Source organism: Drosophila persimilis, unplaced genomic scaffold (assembly GCF_003286085.1).
Source record: "Drosophila persimilis strain 14011-0111.01,24,50 unplaced genomic scaffold, DperRS2 tig00000676-arrow-arrow-pilon, whole genome shotgun sequence".
Classification (NCBI taxonomy): Eukaryota; Metazoa; Arthropoda; class Insecta; order Diptera; family Drosophilidae; genus Drosophila; species Drosophila persimilis.
The window spans coordinates 794,209-818,902 of NW_020825332.1; the positions used below are offsets into that span (position 1 = coordinate 794,209).

At 50.2% G+C, this 24,694-nt stretch overlaps 1 protein-coding gene across 1 annotated transcript in view; it reads left to right on the plus strand.

The window, feature by feature from the left end:
• Nucleotides 1-24,694, plus strand: part of LOC6599796 — a 28,053-nt gene that overhangs the window by 1,783 nt on the left and 1,576 nt on the right. The gene's annotated exons all lie outside the window — the stretch shown is intronic.

Sequence of the window (24,694 nt, forward strand, 5' to 3'; positions counted from 1 at the left end):
ATTTTGGTTGGAAAGCAACCGCCGCACCGAACGAAACGACAAAAACGAGTGCGACCACGGAATCGAACAGACCGCCACGATAGCGGCAATCTGGCTGGCAGGCACTGCTTACAGCACTCTGTAAGCTCTTTTCTGTAAGCTCTCTCCCTCTGTTAGCAGTGGAACGGAATGGTTGTGGAACGGGCTGAAGCTCTCTCGTCGAGTTGCTGTTATATGGAGAGAGTGAGAGAGAGCCGCCCCACTGCTTGTGCTGCTTGTTTTTGCTGCTGCTGCTGCGGCTGCTGCTGTTGAGAGAGCGGAGCGTCTCTCTCTGGTGGCTGCTGTCTGTCTGTCTCTTGGTTTTTACGTTTTATTTTAATAATTATCGTTTGCTGGTTTCCCTGTTGCTCTCGTTCCCGCTGCTGCTGCTGCTGCTGCTGCTGCTGCTGGTCCGCTCCCCTTGCGAAAAGCGCAAAAACAATTGTCTGATTTACACACACTAGCACCCGTGAGCGAGAGAGAGACGCGCGGAGCGGAGGGAGGATGAACTGCCGTTGAAGTATGCCAACGCACAACAACAGCAACAACAAAAGCTGGTCGCTGCTGCTGCTGCTGCTACTGCACGACGCCGGCGTCGGCCATGACGTAACGATGCTGCCGCTACGTGAATGTTGTTTTTGTTATTGTCTTTGCTTTTGGCGTTTGCTTTTGTTTTTGTTGTATTTCTATTGCTCTCTGCTTTTGATTGATTTTTATTTCAAATTAAGGCACAAACACACACGCCCGCACCCGCCAACAGAGAGCGCGAGAGAGACAGATAAATAGAGGGTGGTGGGAGGAAAAAGATGGACAAACATTCTCTGTTTCTGTTTCTGTTTCTGCCTCTGCTTCTGCGGCAGCATTTATTGTTTTCCCCCCTTTCGAAACGGTAGAGTTTTCTCACGGAGGGACCTCTTTTGTGGATCCACACACGACACACGCGTCCGCAACGTTTGAGAATTTTTTGGGTTTTGATGATGAGAGTCGCCGCAGCATAAATCCGCGAAGCGCGAACGCCAAATCGCTCAAGAAACAGCACAAAATGTGCTGTTGCGGCGCAAGAGAGCATGAAAACTTTCTTTGGAGCAAAGCCTGAGCGTGAAACGGTTGGAAGCGGAACGGAATGGAATGGCACGACCGGGTTAATGCTTCCGGGGGGGATGGGAACGTGTGGAAGCGGCTGCTGTTAAAGCACAGCTGTTAATGTAGCATAATTTCAAGAGAGTGAGAGAGGGCCAAAGAGCGGGAAAGCTAGAGCATAAATCGTCATGGGAAATGCACTGAGAGATAGAGAGAGAGTGGGAGAGTGGGAGATTGGGAGAGTCGTGCCATGCACATTAACTGTCATACATGTTGCTGCCACGAGTGCACGGCACGACACACGACATTGTATGACAGTAACTGTGTATTACTTTGTCATACAATTTTTGGTATTACGAACTTCGGCCAAAGCCCTACTCTTGGACCTACCTGTCTCTTTCCACCCGATAAACTTGCAGATCCCCACCAGGATCAGGCCACCGCGCCGTACCATAAACCCCCATGGAGACAGTACTTCAAAAACTCCATCAAATGTGCACGTAATGTATCGGCTGTGCCGTCGCTCGGGTTCCTAGAGGGAGCTAGACTTTCGTTCTGGTTTTAGGCGCTTATTTGTTTCGTACCAAATTTCACGCTAATAAATATTTATTTTAAGCGGAATTTTGGCTAGCTCATTGTCACTCGATTCTGTGGTTTTGCCGAGTATTGTGTTGTGTTTGTGTGTGGCTTTGCTGTTTGCCGACTTTTTTTTTTGTTTTTTTTTGTTGCTTACTGCCTTTTCTGAGCCGAGCCGCCGTCCAAAGTCCAAGAAATTAAACTGCCAGACGGTATAGTGGTGGGGCGGGGCGGGGGTCTGTGGGGACTGGGGACTGGTGGCTTAAGGCGGGTGTGCGGTGTGTGTGTACCGACAACCGCACGTTAATTAAATTTATTTATGCAGCTTTATTTGTGTTTATTTTATTTTTAATGATATGAATCACATGTGACATTCTTTTTTTGAGGTTTTCTTTCTGTTTTTCTGTGCTTTGTTTTAAAATAGCAACTCGAAAATGTATTAGCATGTCTACAATTTTGTTGTTAATCGAATGTTTTGTACAGTCCCCCCGCACCGACCCGCACCGTCCACTCAGTCACTCTCTCCCTTCCGTTAACCGCAACACACCACCCCCGCTGCCGCTGTGCACTGCCTTGCCGACAATTGAGACAACTTATCATGAAGTGCTAATTAACATTGTCTGGCCCCCGCCGTCACTGGCAGAGACAGTGGCAGCGACAGCGGCAGCGGTCTGGGTCTGGTCGGAGGTCTGGCACGCGGGTCTCGCGCTCTCCCCCTCCCTCCCACTCCCTCCACTTCCTCCTCACGTATGGCAATGTCTGGCGACCTACCTGCGGTTACCAAGAGCCAGCACCACAGCCCCATTGCCCCATAGCCTCCCCCGAAAACCCACCAGTAGCAAAAAAAAACCAAAAAAAAAAAAAAAAAAACCGCAATTCACCCAAAACTGGCACTTGGTCGCCGTCGCAGTCGCAGTCGCAGTCTCTGTGTAGCCTCTCCGCACCGTCTGCTCCGTGTATTTGCTTATTCTTTTCGGCATACAATGAAACACAAAATTCACGAAAAGTAGCCAAAAACAACAACAGCAACAAAATACAAAGATACAACAAATATTAATGTGTACACATACGGCGAGACGGAACATTTTGTTTATGTTGATAATCTAATATGTGCTGACGTATAGTCGTATTTTTTTGGTTTTTTTTTTTTTTTTGGGTATTGCGAATTCTAGGTCTTGTCTGCAGGTTGGCTTTTTGTGTGCCACCTGGTGCGGTGGTCAGGCGATGGGCGATGGACGATGGGGCATTTGTGGGATCGCCAATCGATGGGGGGATCGATTGATCCGATCGATGCGATCGTGCCAAGGCTGTGAGCTGTCTGTCTGCATTTATAAATAAATTGTGTGGCAATTAAATAAATAAAATGCATGCATATGCATGCGGTTCGAGTGCTGTTCTGTTCTCTGCTCAAACAGTGCACGTGTCGTATACGTAATATGTGCGACAGTCAGCGACAGTCAGCGTCAGCCCCCTCGCCCCACTCCCCGTTTGCCCCACTGCCGCTCCACCAGTTGGACGGGGTTCAACTTTGATTCGATAATTGCATTGCCTCGGGGGCAGTCTCGAGGCAGTCTCGGGGGTAGACCAGGAGAGTGCTCTCTATCTCAGAGGTACGTACTGTTTGTAGTGCCTCCTCTGATCCTTTTCCTATTACAGATTGATCTGCTTCGATTTGGACACTGCTTCGATAGTCGGCCCCCCGGTTTTGCCTGCTTGGCAATAGTCTCACTGCTTGCTACTGTTTTCCATTCCAGTGACACTGCTTAGATCATCAAATTAATCCCTTGCACTGCTTGTCTCTTTTGGAACGCCCTACCAACAACGCCCTACACCTCTACTGAGTTTTATTTTCTTTCGATTAATGATTTTAGAGGGTATATTGTACACCCCACCTTATGGATACACTCGTCTGATGTACATTAATTGACATTCTAGTGTTAGTCATTAACTTGTTTTTGTTGCTGCTGCCGCTACTGCTGTTGACATCTTGACTCATTGTTGCTGTTGGCATCAGCCACGATTTCTCCCGCTGCCGCTGCCGCTGTGGCTGTGCCTGTGGACGTGTGGATGTGGATGTTTGGGTCCCTGTGATAAGCAGACTGTGGCGAGACAACAAAAGACAACGCAGACGATTTTGCATTTACTTTACATGTGCCCGTTGCCCGTTGCCCGATGCCCGACCGAGTGCCTCAAAGGCATTGTCGTTTGCTGCTGGTGCTGCTTTGATATTTTTAGACACCGCCAGTCAGCGTTGCCTGCCCCCTTTTCGTCTTCAGAGGCACAAACAAATCGAGTAAAGAAGGGGCTATGGCTATGGCTATGGCATCGATATTTCGACTGTTTGATACCTCTTCTTCATAATAGATAGTTAACTGCTTGCAACACACATTCTAATAGCCCTTTCTATTCGTAGTACTTCCATTTATAAACTACAGACTGTTACCAAACTGTTTTCCAACCCTGTAGGCTGCTCTCCAACACTGACTAAAGCAGTGCAATAGGAGTAGGAAATGGATACGGCATCTCTTGCCCTGCATATACCCGGACATAATACGATTACAGGGTATAGAGAAAAGCAAAATCAAAAGGCGTTGGCACATCGCAGAGATCGCATCGCCGCACAATCGCACGGCTCGGCCAGACAATGAGTCTAGTCGGGCATCGATTCAGATTTCGATTCAGATTCGGATTTCGATTCAGATTCTCATGCTGATGCTGGGGATTGTGAAATATGTATATTCGCATTTCATTCAACATTTACAGGCACTGCATCATGGGAGAATGGCCATCGAGGCGAAGTTCCATCAATCATAGAGCATCAATCATCAATCAACAATCAACAATCATCGTGTGTGCAACAGGTACAACAATGGCTCGAGAATGGACAATGGATGATGCCCGAGAAAAGAATCCTTCACGCTAATGAATTTCCACCATCCTCTCTGTCTCTCTCTCTCTCTCTCTCTCTCGGTCGGTCGGTCAGAGGACTCATTAAGCCCTCTATTGACTGTCGATTGGAAGGATTGAACGATGGACAGCGCTGGGACAATGGCCGTACAAAGGCGACCATCACTGAATCATAACTCATTGAACTTTTGCCGGCAGCCCCGTTGAAACAGCATAAAAAGTGTCAATCAGTGACTCTGTTGTGGCACGTTGACGCCTCCAAAGCCCCATTACAATGCCATTTTTATGGTCCGACTTGCTTGAGGGGCAAGCAGCCACAGCACAGAAGTGGCAGCAGTCGCAGCCGCCGCAGCAGCAGCAACAGCAACAGCAACAGACGTCAGGGTCGTAAATGTAGTAATAATAGTCGCCGAGGGCCAACGTCAGCGATTTGCTAGTTGCGGTTTCAGATGGGTAGCTACAATGGGGATGGGGATGGGGATGGAGATGGAGATGGGATACGGGATACGATGGGGCCATTGGCTGGGTGTCGAAAAGCAAGACATAAATGTCTAACATATGCTTTGGGATGGCGACGGCGATGGCCCTCGGACAGGTCTATTACCGAAAGCCTGCTTATGACCGCCCATTGGACGAACGCCTCTTGTGCCACCACCACAGGCGACACTTAATGGACACCCCCTGGCCCCGAAACACCGCCCCACCGCCCACCTTCCACGGACGGGAAAGAGTCAGACAGCAGAAGCGATGCACTTTGCCTCAATCGGAGTGCGAGTTGAAGCTCCGGTAAGAGCCGGCACTCAAAGAAAAACTTCTCAGAGTCGCTGTATCGATATAATCGCAGATTTTTAATCGATACATGGACATCAGTATCGCTTATACGTGCCACGCGTCATGGGGCAGCGCCACTCAGTGGCGCGTAATAAGCTTCGGTGTCGCTTGGACAACATGATGGTGCCGTCAACTATTTTCATTGTTCCTCAGTTCCAATACTATATGTAGCTCCAATCCACTCAAAATCACCACAGATCCTCAACGAACTGAAGGAAAACGCTGGAAAAATTCCTCAGATAAAACAGTGAAGCCATATATGTATGAAATACACTGGGCACTGGGTCCTTGCTTACTTCGTAAGGAGCCGGCTTGAACATCTGATAGCGCGCCACCAGATTACTCGTTCGATGCAGAAAAGTGGCATTGAAGTTGAAGATGGCGTGGTTTCGCCTGATCGCCTTTCATCTGCATTGATTGATTACCAAGGATTTGTTGTAGCTCTCGGCATTCGTCACTTTGTAGATGAAGTCCTATTGATTATTCCAAATGGGCTTTGTGATTCGCTGGAGCAGACTTCCTTTTACTTACAGGGGATCCACTATGTATGGCATAGAAAATAGCCGAAATAGTGAACTTCACGAGTCATCCGCATAGTTTTTGGTCATAACTAACTGTTTCGGACCGCGTGGATTCATTATACATAATAGATCGTATTGGATCATGACCGTGACTCAACTCGGTTATATTTGGACGAAGCTATCAGACAGGATCCGTCTTTATGGGTAGATTTATGGAATGGTGACCCCGAACAATTCTAGCATTGGTAGGGTGACCCCGATCCATGAAATATGTGGAGTGGTGACTCCCATCAATGGAATTTGTGGAGTGGTGACCCCGGGCAATGGAATATGGGGAGTGGTGACCCCGAGCATTTGGGTATACGATCTCGATCACTTCTTCCCATGAAATATGGAGCTATCGAATGGTGACCCCGATCAAAGCAAGCTAGTGAATAGATGAGCATGATCCCTGACTAATTTTATGCGTTTCAGAATGATTACGGCATCGCATATACCCATAGATGTGGTCAAGGATCCCACAGATGGAATCCCACGAATGTCTCAAAATAAATAACCCAAAAGATGTTCAAAGCCGGAAGAGCTGCCCCTCAACCCAACAAATATTCAGATAAGGACACAATAAGGTGCTGAAAGTCAAAGGAAATGTGCGGCAAATGCTCATTATACAAATTGCACACAGAAATGAGAATGGGAACGGGAATGGGAGTGGGAATGAGAATGGAACTGCTCGGAGAGAAGTCAACCAAGACCAAGAGTCGGGGCACGCGGAACACCTTTTCAGGCCGCAAAGACATTGATGGAATGACTGACAGACAGAGCAGATCCTTTCCTTATGGATTCACATTCAAATTCGCATTCAAATTCAAATGAAGCTGAAGCTGGAGCCGAGGCCGAAGCCGAAGCCGAAGCCCGAACACTGAGGCAAAAGAATCTATTAAGATATTATCAGCAGTGGTGTGGCGCAGGAGGTGCACGACTCTCAGAAATCAGTGCACGAATAAAGTCCCCTGCAATTGTTGCAGACAATTTGGGTCGGGCGTCAGACCCAGACCCAGACGACGCGTCGTCTGGCGGCAGGCTGTCAAGGAGGCAAGGCAGCCCACAATTGCGGCCATTAGTGTGGACCGACAACCGATTGCGAGGGGAGCGAGGGGAGCGAGGGAGCGAGACCTATAGACTATATTCTGATGAGGAGTCTGAGGGTAAGCAACCCTTTTTGCTGCTCCTGCTGCTGCTGCTGCTGCTGCTTCTGCTTCTGCTTCTGGTTTTTTTTTCCTCCATCGTTCGTTCGTTGTAGACATTTTTCGTATGACAACGACAAATATTTGCCGGATAATATGAATAACAAAGCGGAGCGCAAAGTGAGAGAAGAGACATCCAGGGCAGGCCCAGGCCCAGGCCCAGGCCTACACACTGGCTGAAACGAGGGCCAAAAGGGCTCTTGCGGGTGGGTGGATATCCATTCTCGCAGTAGACGCTGCTCTGGTCGGTGGTTGAGGGCAGAACAGGGCAGAAACAGAAACAGAAACAGGGTGGTTAGCCAGCCAGCCAGCCAGCCAGCAACCTACTTAAGCCACATACAGTCGTCGTTACTGCCACGAGACTGAGACTCAGACTCAGACTCTGACTCAAACCTAAACCTAAAACCCAGACCAGACCAGACCCCAGACCCCAGACCCCCAGACTCGACTCTGATTCCGACTCTGACTCCGAGAGTGGGTCCGGGGCCAGACGACGACGACGACGACGACTACAACTTAAACTAAAAGGCTGCCACAACGTTGTTGCTGATGTTGCTGTTGCTGCTGTTGGTGTTATTGTCGCCGGTGTCTGAGACGCAGACAACTTCAGAAACGGAGCTGGAGCTGGAGCTGGAGCCGGAGATGGAGATGGAGCTCCCGGTGGTAGCTCTGGTGGGTCTGTAGTCGACTCGACGGATGACTGGACTGACTGACACAAAAGTGCTTTTGTTGCAAAGTTTAATGAAGAAGAACCAGATGACGATGAAAGACCAAAGCAGAGAGAGAGAGGAGGAGAAATGTCTAACGAAAAATTTAAGTAAATAGAAATAGAGAAAAGCCTCGGAGAAGAGAGCTGGACAAACGATCGGGAGAATATCGAGAAGAGAGGGCTCTCTCTCTCTCTCTCTCGTGGTCTCTCTATCCCGCTCTGACACTAGGCTGATGGAACGCACTGCTACCGTCCGTGTGCCCCGATAACCCTCGATCTTTTCGGGCCTTCGGGGCAGCCGCATGCAACTCTGGACTCTGTCTGGCATTCATTTCCGAGGGGGAGACAGAAACGAAACGAGAAATCGAAAAAAAACAACAACAGCAAAGTGCAACGACAAAAAAAAAAAAAAGAAAAAATTGCATGCTGGGATTTGCTTCTCTCCTGCTGTTGCCGCTGCCGCTGCTGCTGCTGCTCGTAACTCCTGCCCCTTCCACTCCACTTCTGATGCACTTCAGACGACGACGACGACGACGGCGACGGCGACGCTTTGTTGCAACCAAACACAATCGACACACAGACAGGGAGGGGATCGGGCGACAGGAGAAGTAGCAGCAGCGGCAGGAGGAACGGGGTGACGACAACAGACGGGATCAGGGAGAGTGGAGGGGTGTGTGGGGGGCATGTGGGGTGCAGACAAAACAATATGTTTGTTTGGATTATATATCCATCCTACACACACACACACGGGTATATACATATATACTACCCGTACATATGCGACGATGCGACGACGGAGGAGGCTTCTTTGTATGCGCAAACAATTGGAGCAGGCGGAAGTTGCATGGCGGCGACGGTTGCCCGCCCGGACAGCCAGAGAGAGAGAGAGGGAGGGAGAGAGAGAGAGGGGGGGATGGATGCATGTGCATGTGTGTGCCCCCAAGTCACGTAACAAGGTGCATTCCGTGGAAGGTAAGGGGCAGAAGGGCAGGCCACTCTCTGGTCATTCTGGTCTCGATCTATCAGTCTCTAGTGGACTGGCCTCACCTTCCCCGTAATCTGCCATAGTCACGACTGCAACATGCTGCACACACACACACACACACGCACACGCCCCATGGTGCACCTTGAAAATGGATTTTGGATTGCTCTTCTTCCACTCTGCCGTACGCCCCTCTGCGAGCCCTACGCGCCTCTTGATTAACTGTCAGTGGCTGAAAAGTGATTTAATCAAGGGAATGTCCAACATGTGCTCCATATGGAAGACCCAGACAGGGACCCAGAGATCAGAGCCAGAGCCAGAGTCAGAGCCACAGCCAGAGTTAAAGCCAGACACAGACACAGACCCAGAGACCAGAGACCAGACTCCTCTCTGGACAGACCCCCAGACCACATCAATCAAGTTGGGACTGCTTTTGGGAGGCTGGTGCCTGCTCCCTCAAGAAGCATCCTTCAAGACGCAACCTTTAGTCGAAATCCACTTGCATCTCCGCTGCTGATGTTGCACTCAACTCTGCCTCTGCCTCTGCCTGTGCCTCTCTGCGTCAACGTTGCGTCGCCTCGCGTCGCCCATATTTGACATGGCCATAATTACAGTCAGTCGTCGTCTGTCGCCGTCTCGGACTGCAGCTGGACCTGGAGCATGGTGGATGGGGGGGCAGGGGGCATGGTGGCATGGAGGCATGTAGATTGCGAATGGGAAAGGGCACTGAGTTGCAGCTTGTTTTTGAGCGCGCGTTTTTTTTTTTTTTTTGTCCAGGTCTCAACGAACGAAAGCAAATGATGGACAGTGGAACAATTTGGTGGGGAAGCCAAAGGATACAACAAAAATAATCCAAAAATGTGTATGGAACTCCTCCAAGAATTCCATTCTGTGTGGGATGCACTCCCCCGACTGGTAAAAATCCGCGCCTCTTCGCGGCTCCTTTTCCATCAGTTTTCACCCACTGTGCCCGGCTGGTCCCCGCCGCATTCGGGGGCCCATCTGCAAGCAGCCTATCAATTTTTGACGAGACAATCTCAGAGTCCAAAAGAGAGGCAGCGGCATGGGGCATGGGGTGGGGGGTGTGGGGTATGGTTCGGAAAAAAATGCAGTGGAAGCAATTGGCTGCCCGTCGAGGGGTCGCCCGAGAGGTGAGAGCAGGGAATGTGCACGTAGAGGGAGGGGTGTAGGGGGGTGATGGTAGATGATGGGTAGATGGGAAGCACAGACGTCTGCGGTCTCTGGTCTCTGGTCTGTGCATAAAATTACGATAAGTGCAGCCGTCGAGGCCACAGACCAGAGGGCAGGGCAGGCCACAACGCCCCCCCCTCCACCCCTCCCTCCGTCACTGCACAGCAGGAACGGAACTGTTGACTGTTGGGCTTCTTCTGCTTGGCCCCCCGCCCCCCCCCGTTCACCCTGCATTCTCACGAGGAGTGGAGTCATTGTCAACGTCGTCTATCCCGCCTCTACTTTTTCGCCCTGCCTTACATAAGCCTATTTGCTTATTATCCTATTAAATGCCAAACCAAAAAAAAGAGCGACCCAGCTTAGCCTTGCAAACCGAAGCGTTTGATACCCTCGGAAGGCAGTGATGGTTTCCATGAAAGCTATAGGAAATAGCTATCCTTTCGAGGGATCCACTGGGACTACGTTTAGAAATAGGTTTAGGGGGTTTCAAAGGGGTATCCTTAGGTGACAGCAATGTATGATTGTTGATCCGATCTGGACAGTGTCTTTATGTACAGCCTTTTGAAGGTACCCCCTCTAAAGGGTATTCCAAATGCCAACAGAGAGAGAGAAAGAGACACAGAAGGAGAAGAAGACCGTAAGAAGACGACACAAAATAACCTGAGAAAAAGTCGAACAAAGCTTAAGAAAAAAGGACACTTGTATTGTACCTTGTGCAAAGAGCGAAGGATACACAAGTGTCTCATTAAAAGAAATATAGAACCATGGGCCTGGACCCCAGTCCCCGGTCCCCGGTCCCTACGAAGAAGAAGTCCTTAAAGTCAACTTGAATCCCTAGCATAAGCTGAAAAGAGAGACAGAGACAGACACAGATAGAGAGAGAGAGGGAGAGGGAGAGGGAGAGAGGATGGTAAGGAAGGGGAAGGGCGATTGAAAGACAGTCGCAACATGAGCGACTTTCAAGGACAACTACACAGCCAACAAGTGCCAAAAAAAAAGAAGCGAAAGAAAGAGAAAAAGAGAGAAAAAAAGAAGACGAGAAGAGAATCAACGAAAATGCGCTATTAAGGCAATTTTTTCGGTTGGAATTCACCGACGCTACCGCACGCCCTACCCTACCCTCCCCTCCCCTCCCCTCCGCACCACACACTCCCCTTCGCTCGTCTCATACCCTTGCCCCTGGACATGATTACAGCGTCTCCTCCAGACAGGGGCGACAGGACGACAGGCGACGCGTCGCAAAGTGGCTCAATGTCAGACACAGACACAGACAGAGACAGAGGCAGAGACAGAGGAGGCACGGACGCAGACAGCGAGACACAGACACCAGAGACGCCTCAAAGTGATTCAAATGCTCACAGACACACACACACACACACACACACACATGCACACATGCACTCATGGGGCTCTCTTCTCGTCGTCCTTCATCGATGCAATACGCAAACAAAGAGCCCAAATGCATGGCACGACAATGTGGCTGAATTGTGCAAGGTAGTCGAACCGTTGTTACCTCTTAAAAGCGAAGTTACCGTGTGTAGGCCACAGCAAACCCCCTGCTTCCCCTTATTTTTCGTTTGATCATCGATAAATAGTCTGTAATTATAGAATGGAACACTGATTGCATTACACGTCCATCAAAGCGTGCACAATTCCTGGTTTCATTCACACTTCACTCCAGTCAAACACTTCCCTTCGCTCTCGCGACGCTCTGCAGGGTATGCGTTGAACTTGAAAGCTCTCTGTTAAGGCCCAAAAGGGATAGTCGCAGTCTGCTCTCTCTCTCTCTCTCTCTCTCTCTCTCTCTCTGTCTCTTGCTCTCCCTCTTCTCATTTCAGACGCATGAAACAAAATACCGAAATTCTATGCGTGACCTTGAAAAGTATTCCTCATCGGCTGCTTCTCTGCTGTTGCTGCTGGCTGCGTCTGCAGTCGACAACAACAGCAACAACCATAAAGTCTGCGGCTGCTACTCTGCTGCTACTCTGCTCTGCTCTGCTGCTGCTGCTGTATCGGTGGTTGTTTGTGCTGCGCTGTCGTCATCGGCTTGGTCGTCGTCGTCGTCGTCGTCGTCGTAGCGTCGTCGTTGTTTGCCGATTTTGTTGTTTCTGTCTGCATTTTCCTTGTTGTCTGCTGCGCTACCCTTGCCAGGAGGCGGCTGTGCATGGCTTTGGCAAAGGCTCGGCTTGGCAGTCTAGTCTCCAGCGGCAGAGGAAAGCCGTAGTCCGCTTTAGGGTATTATCTGCGTCGTCTTGGCCTTCGATGCAATGATTATTTTCCCATTTGTTTTTATTTTTTGGCTTGTACTTTTTTTTTGTTTGTTGGTTTTTTATGTTTGAAGTTGGTTTTTGTGCTGCTGCTGTTGTTGTTTGTATTGAACGCGCCACAAAATTGCAAAGGCGACTCCAACTTTGGTTTTTGGTCGTCTGGTGCCCATCGTCTGTCCGTCTGTTCCCCCCCCCCCCCCCCCCTGTCTTCGTTTGCTTGCATTTTGACGTCAGACGCCTATTTTTGTTGCTGTGCAATGAAAAAGGCAGCGACAAGGGACAGAAAGGGAAAACAATAGCAGACTCCGACTTGGACCCCAAGGTGTGTTGAAAAGTGAAAAGTGAAAAGTGTGTGTGTGTGTGTGGGAGTGGGGCTTGCGATCTACCGCTGCTCTAACGCTCTCCTCATCGATTAAAGGGCCCACTGCAGCATCCGTGGCTAGGCGTCTACCCTACCTTCCATTTCCACATACCTTGCACAGAGCCAGACCCCGACCCAGACGACATGCAAAAGAGACGAAGGAAGAAGAAGAGCGAGTCGAAAGACTTGCAGTGTGTGGATCGTGTAATTGCATTCGCCTGCAATCAATTGATAAACGTTCTCTTCGTGCTTTCCTCTCCTCTCTCTGCTCACCGCTCGCCGCTCGCCGCTCTCTGCTGAGAGACATTCCATTATGCTTAATAAATTTCCAGAGAAGGTAGTTGTTATTCTAATTGGCCGCCGATTAAGAGTTATGAATTAAATGCCACAAAAACGAAAAGAGCAAAGGGCGGAGGAGGTGGTGGAGGAGGAGGGGGGGGCCAACCTGTTTTTCTTTCGCTTTGTTTCTGCCCTCAAGGCTGTCCTTGAGGGAGCGTCGAGACGTCGAGACGTTGCGCATGCCCAGTAGCCGATGATGAGGCTGAAAGCTGACGATGTGGACGATGATGATGATGATGTGGCTGTGGATGATGATTGGGCTGCCGTTTTGTTGTGGTGCTACTGGTGGTGCCCCTGTCTGGGGCAGCTTGTTTATAATTAGCATCTTGCTCGATTGCCCGCCGTCCCTCTCTCTCTCTCTCTCTCTGTCTCTCCCTCTGATTTATAGCACCCGGCAACAGGATATGGTGGATATTGAGAGGTGCAGCTTCCCGAAAAAAGAAAATAAAAACATCCTGTGCAAGCTATACAAGCTTTCAAATTGCCTTCTGTTCTTGTGGGTCCACATGTTGCACGTTGCATAAATGCACATAAATTTCAATGTAATCACATACTCGAGACGAGCTCTCCCCCTCCCGCTCCCTCTCTCAGCTTCCTGTTGCTGCCTGTCGAGAGAGAAGCATAGAAAAAAATCCCTTGAAGACAGAGCGGTTCCCATGCCAGCGGCCCGGCTCTCAAAAGTAGGCAACTCTGCACCGAATGCGATTCTGTCCAATGCAAGTGCCACCCCATCCCCCCCCAAAAAAACACTTTTCAATGCCAAGTGCCAGACAGAAAGACAGACAGCAGAGGTGTGGGGGATCGCCAGAGCAGGGGGCCGGCTGCGGCTGGGACCGGGGATAAATGGTTGGTCCAGCCGTTGGGGCCAGTGTTTGGGGTTGGATAACCGTCTGGGCCTAAAGGTGGAATACACTTCAAACCATTTGTTGTTGGGAGGGTACCTTTTTTTTTTTTTCTTTTTTTTTTTTTTTTGAAAAATTTGATTTGGAAAATGTGTCTGGCATTTTTTTTTGTGTGTGTGTGTTCTGTGGCATGTATTTTCCGAAGGGATAGGTTGAAGGTCGTGCCGTGCGGCGGCAGCAAATTAATCATGATATTAACTACCCTTTCAGGGATGCGATGCGACGCGATGTGGGGGTTGCTTCCAGGAAGGGGAGGGGGGGGTCTGAATCATTGACGAACTTGAAATGAATTGAGTTTTAAGTGTTGCCGTTGCCGTTGCCCGACACACAGTAGATGTTCTGCGAGGGTTGCCATGTGTTTAATAGCCAGCTAATTATCCTGTGGTGTGGCACAAGGAGAGTTGCAGGTGGCAGGGTGAGGGAGAGGGAGTGGGAGGAGTGTCTGTCTGAGAGTGCACATTTCGAGCCGTCTCGCTGATTGACTGAGACTCGAATCAGAGCTGCTGATTACACGCAATAATACAAAGCAGCGACAACAGAAATGTGCGCCTCGATGGTCGAAGCATTGCATGCCCTACCCTTGCCACATGCCCCGTGCTTTGATCGAAAACCCAAGCAGATCCCGGCAGTCGTGGGGCTCTCCAATGCCAAAGGGTATTCCAAACACAAAAGGAAAGTAAAACACAGGACAGACAGTGAGGGGCCGGGCTAGGGAGCTGGCGGAGATGGGAGAAGCCAGACAGTCGGTAGTCCCCCCGCCCCCCCTCTTGTTCTGCCCCCCGTTCTACGCCAAAAATGTGTCTGGCGGCTGTGGCTGTCGAACTGCAAGCAGAATTGAGAGACTACAAAACGCATGAAATGTTTCACCGCCCACACGACGCACACACACACACACACACACTGCCAGAGGGGACTGAAAGACAGAGAGAGAGGGAGAGGGGGAGAGAGAGAGTGTCGTCGCATGATGTGCATCTAGCTCCATCTCGTTCGCACCTGCGCTCGTTGCGCCTTTGTGCAGGCAACGGAAAATAAAGTTTTATGACTTTGAATGTCGTCGAAGGAAAGGAGCGGAGGGGAGGGGAGTGGAGGGGAGGGCAGCAGAGTGGAGTGGAGGCTGCGGGGCGGAACGTCTGACGGGGATGTCTGCACCGGCGACGGTGACGGCGACGGCGACGGCGTCTATTATTGCCGATTTTGCATTGTTGTTGTTGCTGTTGTTGTTGTTGCTGTCTGTTGTTTGTTGTTGGGTGGCACTTGAGCAGTGGCCGCCTCCGCGCACAGTGGGCTGAATCGCAGTTGAATGTAGAGCAGATAGATGGCGGGTTTGTCCCCCTTTAAGCCGTTTCTGGTTGTCTGGATGGTGTGCCCTACGTGGTTTTGGGTGTTCAGTGGTTCCCCAAATGAACTGGTTCTTTTGAGATATCATAGGCAACAACTGATCGACTTTCCCCAAAATTAATATTTGAAGTTTGGAGAACTTTTGAGGCCAGAAAATAGTTCTTGGAAACCCGCAAAGCATGAAATATTTGGACATATGTATGTAGTTCTATAGTTTGCTCCTCGCTCTCTCCTGCGATCCGCTTTCTGCTCTTCCGGAGCTCTCCACCTGGTGGGGCACAACCATTATCACGTGTGTAAGTCTCACTGGCGCACTCTAGCGGCCACACACGCACACACTCGTAAATTTAGACGGTGGCGACGACAATCGAAAATGCCGCAGGCCACTCAAAAACCAACCAAAATGCAAAAAAAAAGGAAAGAGGAGTCGGAGAGGGGGTGAGGGAGAGGGGGAGAGGGGACTGACAAACAAAGTCCCGAACGAAGGCGTTGCGAAACTTTGGCGCGTCATTCAGCCTCATTCTCGCTCATTCCTACTCAATCCACAGTCAGTCGCAAATATTGCACCCTCGAGCCAATGCACACACACACACACACACACACACATACACATACATACTTGCAGACAGCGTGAGAGGTAGAGCGACATAGAAACATAGACAGAGACACATAAAGTCTCACATTTATAGCCCGAAAATGAAGTGAAGCGTAAGCTGAAATGCACTCCCACTCGACACTCGGCACTCCTCTCCACCCCCCTCTCTCGTTCGCTCGCCAGCCCGCCTCTGTCGCCCTTTGCCGAACTGCCGCGCGCGCCCTTTGGACTCTGTCTGGCTCAAAGTCTGCCACTTGGCGGCGCTGTTGCATGGGTGTGCGATTCGTGTGTGTGTGTGTGTGTGTGTGTGCTTAACCTTGAAAAACGAACGAGTCGTCCAGTCGGGCCAAACTCTACCTCACTCCATCCCTCTGCATGCGCTCTCTCCCTCTCGCTCTCGCCCTCTCTCTGTCGCTCTTTCTTTCCCTGATGGGAGTTGACAGGCCGGCGACGATTTTCATCCTATTGCTCTCCCCTTCTATCGCCCCCTCTCGCTCAGACTTGCGAAATATACTTTTTCGTTTTTCGTTTTTCCTTTTGCTTTTGTTTTTCTTCTTCTTTAAATCAGCAGCAGCAGCGGCGACGGCGGCAGCGGCAGAAGCTGTGGCAGCGGGGCAGAACTTTTCGGAATTGAATTCAATAATTTTTGTGGGAGAGCAGCCGAAGGAGCAGGCGAAACAGAAGGAAGAAGAACTGACTTTTGCACCCCTTTTAACGCTTTGCCTTGAAGGTCTGGCCAGCCAGACAGCCAGCCAGCCAGCCAGTCCGTGGTGGCGGAGAGAGGGGGGCGTCCTAAAGGGTTCGGCTCTGATTGAGAAATACTTTGCGGGAAAGACAGGGGCGGGCGGGGAGGCCGGTAGGGCTGGCCCTTGGGCCAAGTTAAAATGAATTACAAACACTTTTTGTTTGTCGTTTGCTTACGGGAGGATTGATGTTCCAGGAAAATGAAAATGTCAAAGTTGAATTTGTGGCTACAAGCGAGCATTTTCATCGTGATTATTCATTATTGCCACCACGATGAGTGTTATTCGAACCAGGCCTACTAGAAGAGAGTGGCCCAGATGTTGCACAAGGAACAAGGACGCGTTTTTCCCCTATAGATACCATGGAACCACTACTAAGAACTGAAGAATGGGTTGTCCCACATCCCATGATCAGAGAGCAGGTGGTGGAGTTATTTTCAAAGTGTGGGCGTGTATCGGGGGTGGGTGGGGCATCCCCCTAGTTATCCTTCTTCCCTGCCCCCCCCCCACCCACTACTCCTTTATCTTCTTTCTCCCTCTACCGCCGTTACGCGGCTTTATTTATGAGTGTGTCTGCTCTCTGACAGCTAGCCGCCGCCGCCATCGCCGCTGCAGCTGCAGCTGCATTGGTGGACCTCTCCATCTGCCTCGACCCATCCCCAAGCCCATCCCCAAGCCCACATCTCCCAGACGACTCCTGTGTCCAGGTCTGGCCGTCAACTTCATTCTCTCTTCTCTTCTGCTGTCAACGTCAGCGTCGTCGCGCTGTCGCTGCTGCTCGCGAAATGCATCAATAATGCTGCCGCTGCCGCTGCCGCTGCCACTGCCGCTGCTGCTGCAATTGTTGTCTGGCTTGAGAGAGGGAGGCAGCAATGGAAGGTGGAGGGCGGAGGTACAGGGGGCAGGGGGCAGTGACGGGTCCATCTGCTGGGGTTTCGCCGATGCCGATGCCGCCGCCGCCGCCGTTCGAAATTAATGAAAACTAATGCGACACTGAGAAATTGATGATTGCCGGCGTCGTCTGCAGAGAACGACGGACCACAGCGCCCCTCCCTCCCCTCCCTTCCCTCTATAGTCACCTCAAAGCAGCGCCCCCCTCCCTGCCCAGGGACTGGGCACTCTGTGCCTCCCTTTTGGGGTCGAGACATTAAAAATGACTGCGACTGTGGCTGCGTCGGCGTCTCTGTCTCTGTCTGTTGCTGCCCCATGCCCCGTCCATGCACTTTGGATCACTTTTGGGGGCAACAAAAGGGACCAGACGGTCTGCACCAGAGGGGCAGTGACAGGGGCTTGGCCAGGGGGCCGGGGGGGGCAGACAGTGCGGAGACTGATTGATGCCGTCAAATAAAAGTTTCCGTCTGCGAAATGGCAGGCGGCAGCGGCAGCGGCAGCGACGGATCAACCCGGAGGAGGAACAGTGTCTGGGACTGTACTTGATGATAATGGAAAAAGCACCCTGTACGGAAGAAATGGTGGAGAGGGGGAAGATCAACTAAGAATCGCAGTCAATGGATGAAATGAAACCCATGTCCATGATGGTTCCATTGCTAATCCCTCTACGGGATGATTCCTTCGACTACTGAAGCCTGAAAAGCCTTGGATATCCATCAGTCCAGCATTGTTTTCCAGGAATCCAGGAAATGAACCTGAGATACCCATTATTTTCCACTATTTTCGTGCACAAGTAGGGGTTTCTCCAGAATACCCGGAATCCGAACAGTTTCTTGGGTACCACCCGATCCCCGCGACATCGAGGACCCCCTTCCCAGGATTCCTGTCCGACAGCCACCGCTTGGGAGATGTTTGCTCTGCTCTGTGCCTCCACTCGGTGACGTAACTGTTGCTGCAGCCCCGCCATACGACGACTCTAATTTCACCCTTTGCTCACCTGCTGCCCCTTCGGCCCCACCCCCACCCCCCCACCCCTCGCTCTCCTCGCTCTCACCTGTCTGCCTTTTGTGGGCCACAATTATTTTGCGAGCAGCGGAAAATTGAGTGCGCGCCTATTCATCGGATGACTCGACGCCGCGGCTCCCCCCCGCTCCCCGCCGCTCCTCTGCCGCATCTGCCACTTCCGACACAGTTGCCGCCACCGCCACCGCCGCCGCTGCGCTTTTTATTTGACTTATGACGAGACTTTGTTCCCTATCGTATCTTTTTTTTTATGTATTTTTATTATTTCGCGACTGCCTCTAGGTGGCACGGCAAAGGGGGTTACAGGCAGACAGACAGACAGACAGACAGACAGACAGAATGACTGACTGAGTGAGTGGTGAAACGGTGACGGGGAAGGGGATGGGAATGGGGATGGGAATGGGGAAGGGGCGGACGGACCTGTGTTTGCCCTGGCCCGTTGTCTCGCTTAACTTTTTTATTGCCAGACGAAGCGCAAACATTTGCGAGTATTAATTAACGCTTTGTTGAAGTTTGCGCTTCGATGTCGCCACAGAGAGCAGCCAGCAGCCAGCAGACAGCAGTCACAGTTCCAGACCCACTTTCAGACCCACTTTTCAGACGTAGATCCCCAGATTCCCAGACATCTACGTAGACCCCTAGACGTAGACGTAGACTTTGACGCAGACCCTGATGCTGACGCTGACGCTGACGCCGACGCCGACGCTCACGCAGAGACTTTTTGTCCAATGTAATGGTAGGCAAATATTACGTAGCCGAACCGTTTGCCAACCCAAAAACCAAAACCAAAACCAAACCGAACCGAACCTAACCGAACTGCTGCTAATATATTCATACCGCTTGTTTCCAGAGGGTGTCTCTCTCTCACTCTCTCGCTCTCTCCCCAACAGATTCCTATTCCGATTCAGATTGAGATGCAGATTCGTCATTCGTGGCATGAGGTTCTTGTCGTCGCTGTCGCTGTCTCTGTCGCCGTAGCTGTACTCTGAGCTGCTACTCACTCAATTATTCAGGCATAATAAGCAAATTGTTTTAATATGCATAAATATCTTGTACGCCATTTGGCAAACAAGTCAGAAAACTGCCAGACAAGCTGGCAGACAGACAGACAGACGTACATAGCAGGGGGGGACGACAGGTAGGGCGAACAACAGGCGACTGCATAATGCCCATGGGATATACAAAAGGTGTGCTCTCTCCCGCACATACATATATTTAACCTTCAAGATCCGCAGACTAAATATCCCGGCAAACATTTCACAGCCAGCCGACAGCCGACAGCCGCCAGCCGCCAGCCAGTTGCCAAAAACAGGATACGGCCAAGACGACCTTTAGGAATACCCTACTAGAAACAGCCATCGGCAGCAAGGGCTGGTCCATGTCTGGCCTTTGACTTTGAGATGAATATTCATCAATATTTGTTCTTTTTCAACTATTTTTGGTCATTCTTTTTACTAAACTTTCTACTGAATCGATGATATCTGTATCCTATAGATTGAGGTGCATTTTCCTTCACAATTGGTATCCTTAAATGTCTGATTGTACTCGAGTATCCCGTCGTAATCCTTGGGCTTGGTAGCGTGACTGAAATCTACCTTATTTTCCATGGAATTTCCACAAAATTACGTTGCATGGGAACACTCCTGCCGCCTGCCTCACTCGCCTGCTCCTCACCGTCTCCGCTGTCCCCGCTGTCCCCGCTGTCCCCGCTGTCTGTGTGTGCGTTGCGGCGTCGGCATTTGGGGCAGGCCCAGACATATCGGGAGCGGGGAGGTGAGGGGATTAACAGTGGGCGTTATTGTGTGGGTGGCACAATAAAATAAAAGCTTAGGCCACAAAATCGGCAGACAACTAACTACGCATCAAGCGAGGGATGACGACGCAGGATATGCGCTTAAGCAGAAAGCTGTGCGAAGGGGAGTGGGGGGGGGGGGCTGTGTAGGGGGTGGGGGGAGGACAAGCTCGCAGCTCGTCGTCGTCGTCGTCGGAGGGGCCATACAATGCGGAAAGCAGTGGGAAAATGGTGCAAAAGGTGCTGGAGAAAAGGTGCCTGCCGCAGCCCCCCCCCCCCCCCCCCCCCCCCCCCCCCCACACACACACACATACAATGGCTCTCAAGGACACACAGTGCTGTAGATATGTATGCGGCCTACGCATATTTGAAGAGCGCTTTCCCAACGCCCTCTCCTGCCCCAGCCGACGCGTCGGTGGTGGCGTATACGTAATATGAGGCATACGCAACGTTTGCCCTCCGTTTTCTGCTCTTCCCCGATGATGATGATGACGTGCGAATGTTGGATGTTCAGGAGCTGGCTCCCCTGTATCTCTGAGGCTCAGAACTCGTTGAAAGTTATGCTGCCCGAAAAAAAACAGAAAGAAGAAAGAAGAGAAATGCGTGTTCTCGCCTCCTAAGCAAATACCACGTGCTGCTCCCCTACGCACAGCTATCCCTTCATCCTCATGAGTGCGTGTCCTGCTCTCTGTGTCTGTGTATTCTAAGCTTTTGCTATTTATTTTAATATTCCCCCAAATACGGAATACGGGGGAGAATAAATGTACGAGCATATGACAAAATAAGAAATGTGTTTGATGACAGCTTTCGACATTTATGCGCATTTATGCTAAACTGTTTGATTTCAATTTGCTAAGCGCTTTTCTTTTCTTTTCTCGTCTCGTCTCCTCCTCTCCTCCTTCCTTCCAGAGAACTCTGGGCGACTTGAAGAAGTTTTTGCTGCTTGAAAAGTTTTCAACATTATTTGTTTTGGCGCTAGAAATGTCCACAGACGTCAGAAATGCAGATACCGATTCTTTCGAGGATACAATTAAGTTTTGACCTGGATATTGATTCGAGCAATGCTTAAATGCGGAAAAGAATGACCAATCGTTCGATAATTATCGATAGATGCAAATATCTGTACGTTTTAATCGCGGCTGTGGGTTTTCTCTGAAACTTACAATCGATAGACAATTATTTCCTCAAGCGATAGTCGATAACTGAATTTTTAGTCATTAAGAGAAATTATAATTTGACGAGTTTCAAGCAAATCCGATAAAGTTTTCATATAAGTTTCGACCAAATTGGATTTTGAGGTTAGAAAAAAAAACCTGACGGGATGGAGCATTTCTGACCTTGGATTCGTGTTCAGGGCCCCAAAATACATAGGGATATGATACTCTGCTCAGCAGCGCACGACACTTTTTTTTGTGGGGCTGTGTTATCGGTCGATGACCGATAGTTAATGTCGATAGCTAATGGAGATTTGAACTAGTTTTCAAAAAAATCGTTGATTTATTGAGATATCTATGTAAATTGCTATCGATAACTACTAGAAATATATCGAATTTGTATTCTATCGATCCTGGAGCAGATCCTTCAAGGAACGAAGAATACATCCACATGCATATGTATATGTGTGAATGTTTGAGTATTGTTCATCCAGACACTCGATTGCTGCAGGCATTGGTGGCAGTGGCAGTGGCAGGCTGCAGGGAAAACAAGGGCAAACAATAAAATGAACAAACAAACAAACAAACACGCAACAGCGAGGCAGACGGGGGCACACATACATCGCATGTGAGGAGACAGACAGGGAGCAGGGAGACAGGGAGATAGCGAGACGGGGAGACAGGGTATTCTACGTACAGGGTAGACATACAACGAGCATATGCAGATGTGGAACCGGGACCGGGACTGGACTGGGACTGGGACCCCTCTCTAGACGAGCGGACAGGCAGCGATAGAGACCTGCATTAAATAAATATGTGCGTAATAAAAGGCAAATAAAAAAAGAAATAAAGAGAGAAGCAGCAGCAAAAAAAGAGCAAACCAATTGAAGTGTGTCGCGCCAACAATTGCAATTTGTATTAATTTTATTGGTTTATTATTATCATCCAGCGACCGAGAGACCAAACGACCAAACGACCGACAGAGAGACCGATTGAGCGACCGATTGATGCCGTCAGACAGTGTTTATACGTCCGTCGGCCGTTCGTTCGTTCGGTCGAAAGCGAGTTAATTTCATTTACTGATTTGCTCGCCAGACGACGGCCAAGAGAGGCACGGGGCATGGGAGGGGCTGGAGGGGAGAGGAGCTCGATTGCGGTTATGTTTCCGAGGGGAACGCGCCTTTCGGTAATCGGAAATCGGAACCTCCGCCATCCGTCTGTAGCGGGGACGTTATCAGTCGTAGCGGGAGGATGGATCGGAGGGTGGATCGGGGGGTGGATCGGGGGGTGGATCGGAGGGGTGCAAGTGCAAGTCCAGGGGTGTACCCGCATGTGGGGTGTCTGGATGTGGCCGATGAACTGCAAGCGGACGATGTGCGACTTGATTGGGGCACGTGTTGATTCGAGGGAAAGTGGGGACTACGTTTGGGGGGGGAACTTTCTATTGAAAGGTATTTTTCGACGGGGAATCGTGCTTGAGGCGATCCATATATGAGTGTGTAAGCCTCTACCCATTGTATGTATCTATATCTGTGCCTGTGTATCTATGTATCTGTTGATTAATCATCCCACTGAACACAGTTTGGCTGCTTGTTCTTTGGTAGAGGGCAAATACCAATTGTAGACTGCTTGCTTCAAAGCCCAAAAAACCTACAGATCCCTTAGCTGAAGATCTGTGGACTGCTTTGCCTACATATTGCCTACATATGCCTTCATATTTGCACTGCTTTGGGTACAAACTCCTCCAATTAGTTGTGGTAAATCATGAATACAAGCAGTGCATTTCGCTAAATCCGCAAGCAGTTCACTTATGAAATGCAGAATGCCAGAGGCCAAGGGCCGCGACTCGAATATCTGCCGACTGAACGACTCAAGTCCCAGCAGCGACACCGACACTGCAGTCTGCAGTCTGCAGTCTGTAGTCTGACCCTCGGTCCCCGCCCTCCCCCCCTGCACTCAAGGCGGGGGCATTACGATCCCCGCTGTATTATCGTTTGTCCATTCCTACCGATCGTTGCCCCCATCGTGGCTGTGGCTGTGGCTGTGCCTGTGCCTGTGCCCGGGGCTGGGACTGGGACTCTGTGTGGCTGCAGCGTTCATTGAACGCACTTTCGGGCACTCGACGCACGCGTCGCGTCGTTAACAAAAAAACAACAAAAGAGGAGGAAAAAACCGCTGTCTCCAGATACTTTTTGGATGTGTGTACGCGTGCATAATACAATAATAATTTCGTTTCACAAAAAAGTACAACAACAACAGAAGTAAGCGGCGCAGCCAATGGCCGAGCGGCAGCGGCAGAGGGAGCGGCAGAGGGAGCGGGAACAGAAAAGTTGCCCAGACAGCGATCCCAATCCCGATCAATGCACCTTGGCCAAAGGTGCAACGCCTTGTGCCTCGACAAAGTCTCTTTCCCGCTGTCTTCCTCCATCTCCACCTCTCCCCCTCTCCCTCTCCCGCTCCCTCTGTCTCTGTCTGTCGTTGTATCTCCCTCTCTGTCTGTTGTCTGGGCATTCAGTGACGCACGAAACGCGATCACGTTCGCATTTATTAAAAGATGGTTGCTGTTGCACTGGAAAGTGGACTCTGAGACACGGACTCGCGACTCGGGACTGGCAGTGCGACTCCTCCGGCCAGGAGGAGAGACAGATGTGGGTAACATTTGCTAGCCAACCCAAAAAACAAAAAAACAACAGCAAAAACCAAGCACAAAAAGAAGAGTAGCAGAAGAAGAAAACGTAAGAGAAAGAGGACCCACACTAAGGCCACGAATACCCTAATCCGAATATAAAGTAATCCCCCAAAACCTACTCCAAAGCCAATCCGAATTCGAATCTCATGAAAAACCCAAAGCTTTCCCCTTTAAGACTCTTTTCGAAGGTGAATTTGGCTTCGATTTTGATGAAACTTTTTGTGTAAATAATTTAATGCATTATATTTGAGATCCCAAAGTTGCATGGCATTCTCTTGAGACATTTCACAGTTATACACACATAAAAGATTGTTCCTTAAGGGTTTCCATGCACAAAAATGTGCAACCTGTTCCCCAATCTCATAGTACCCTCAAATACAGAGTATTCCATAAAAAACTTGACCAACATGTGGTTCTGTTGGCTATTTTTAGACGCCTCTTTCGCTATCTGTCTGTTCCGTCTCCGTCTCCGTCTCTCTGTCTGTGTGTGTGTGTGTGCAACTGCAACAGGATGGGGCACAGGAACAGGCAATGTCTGGAG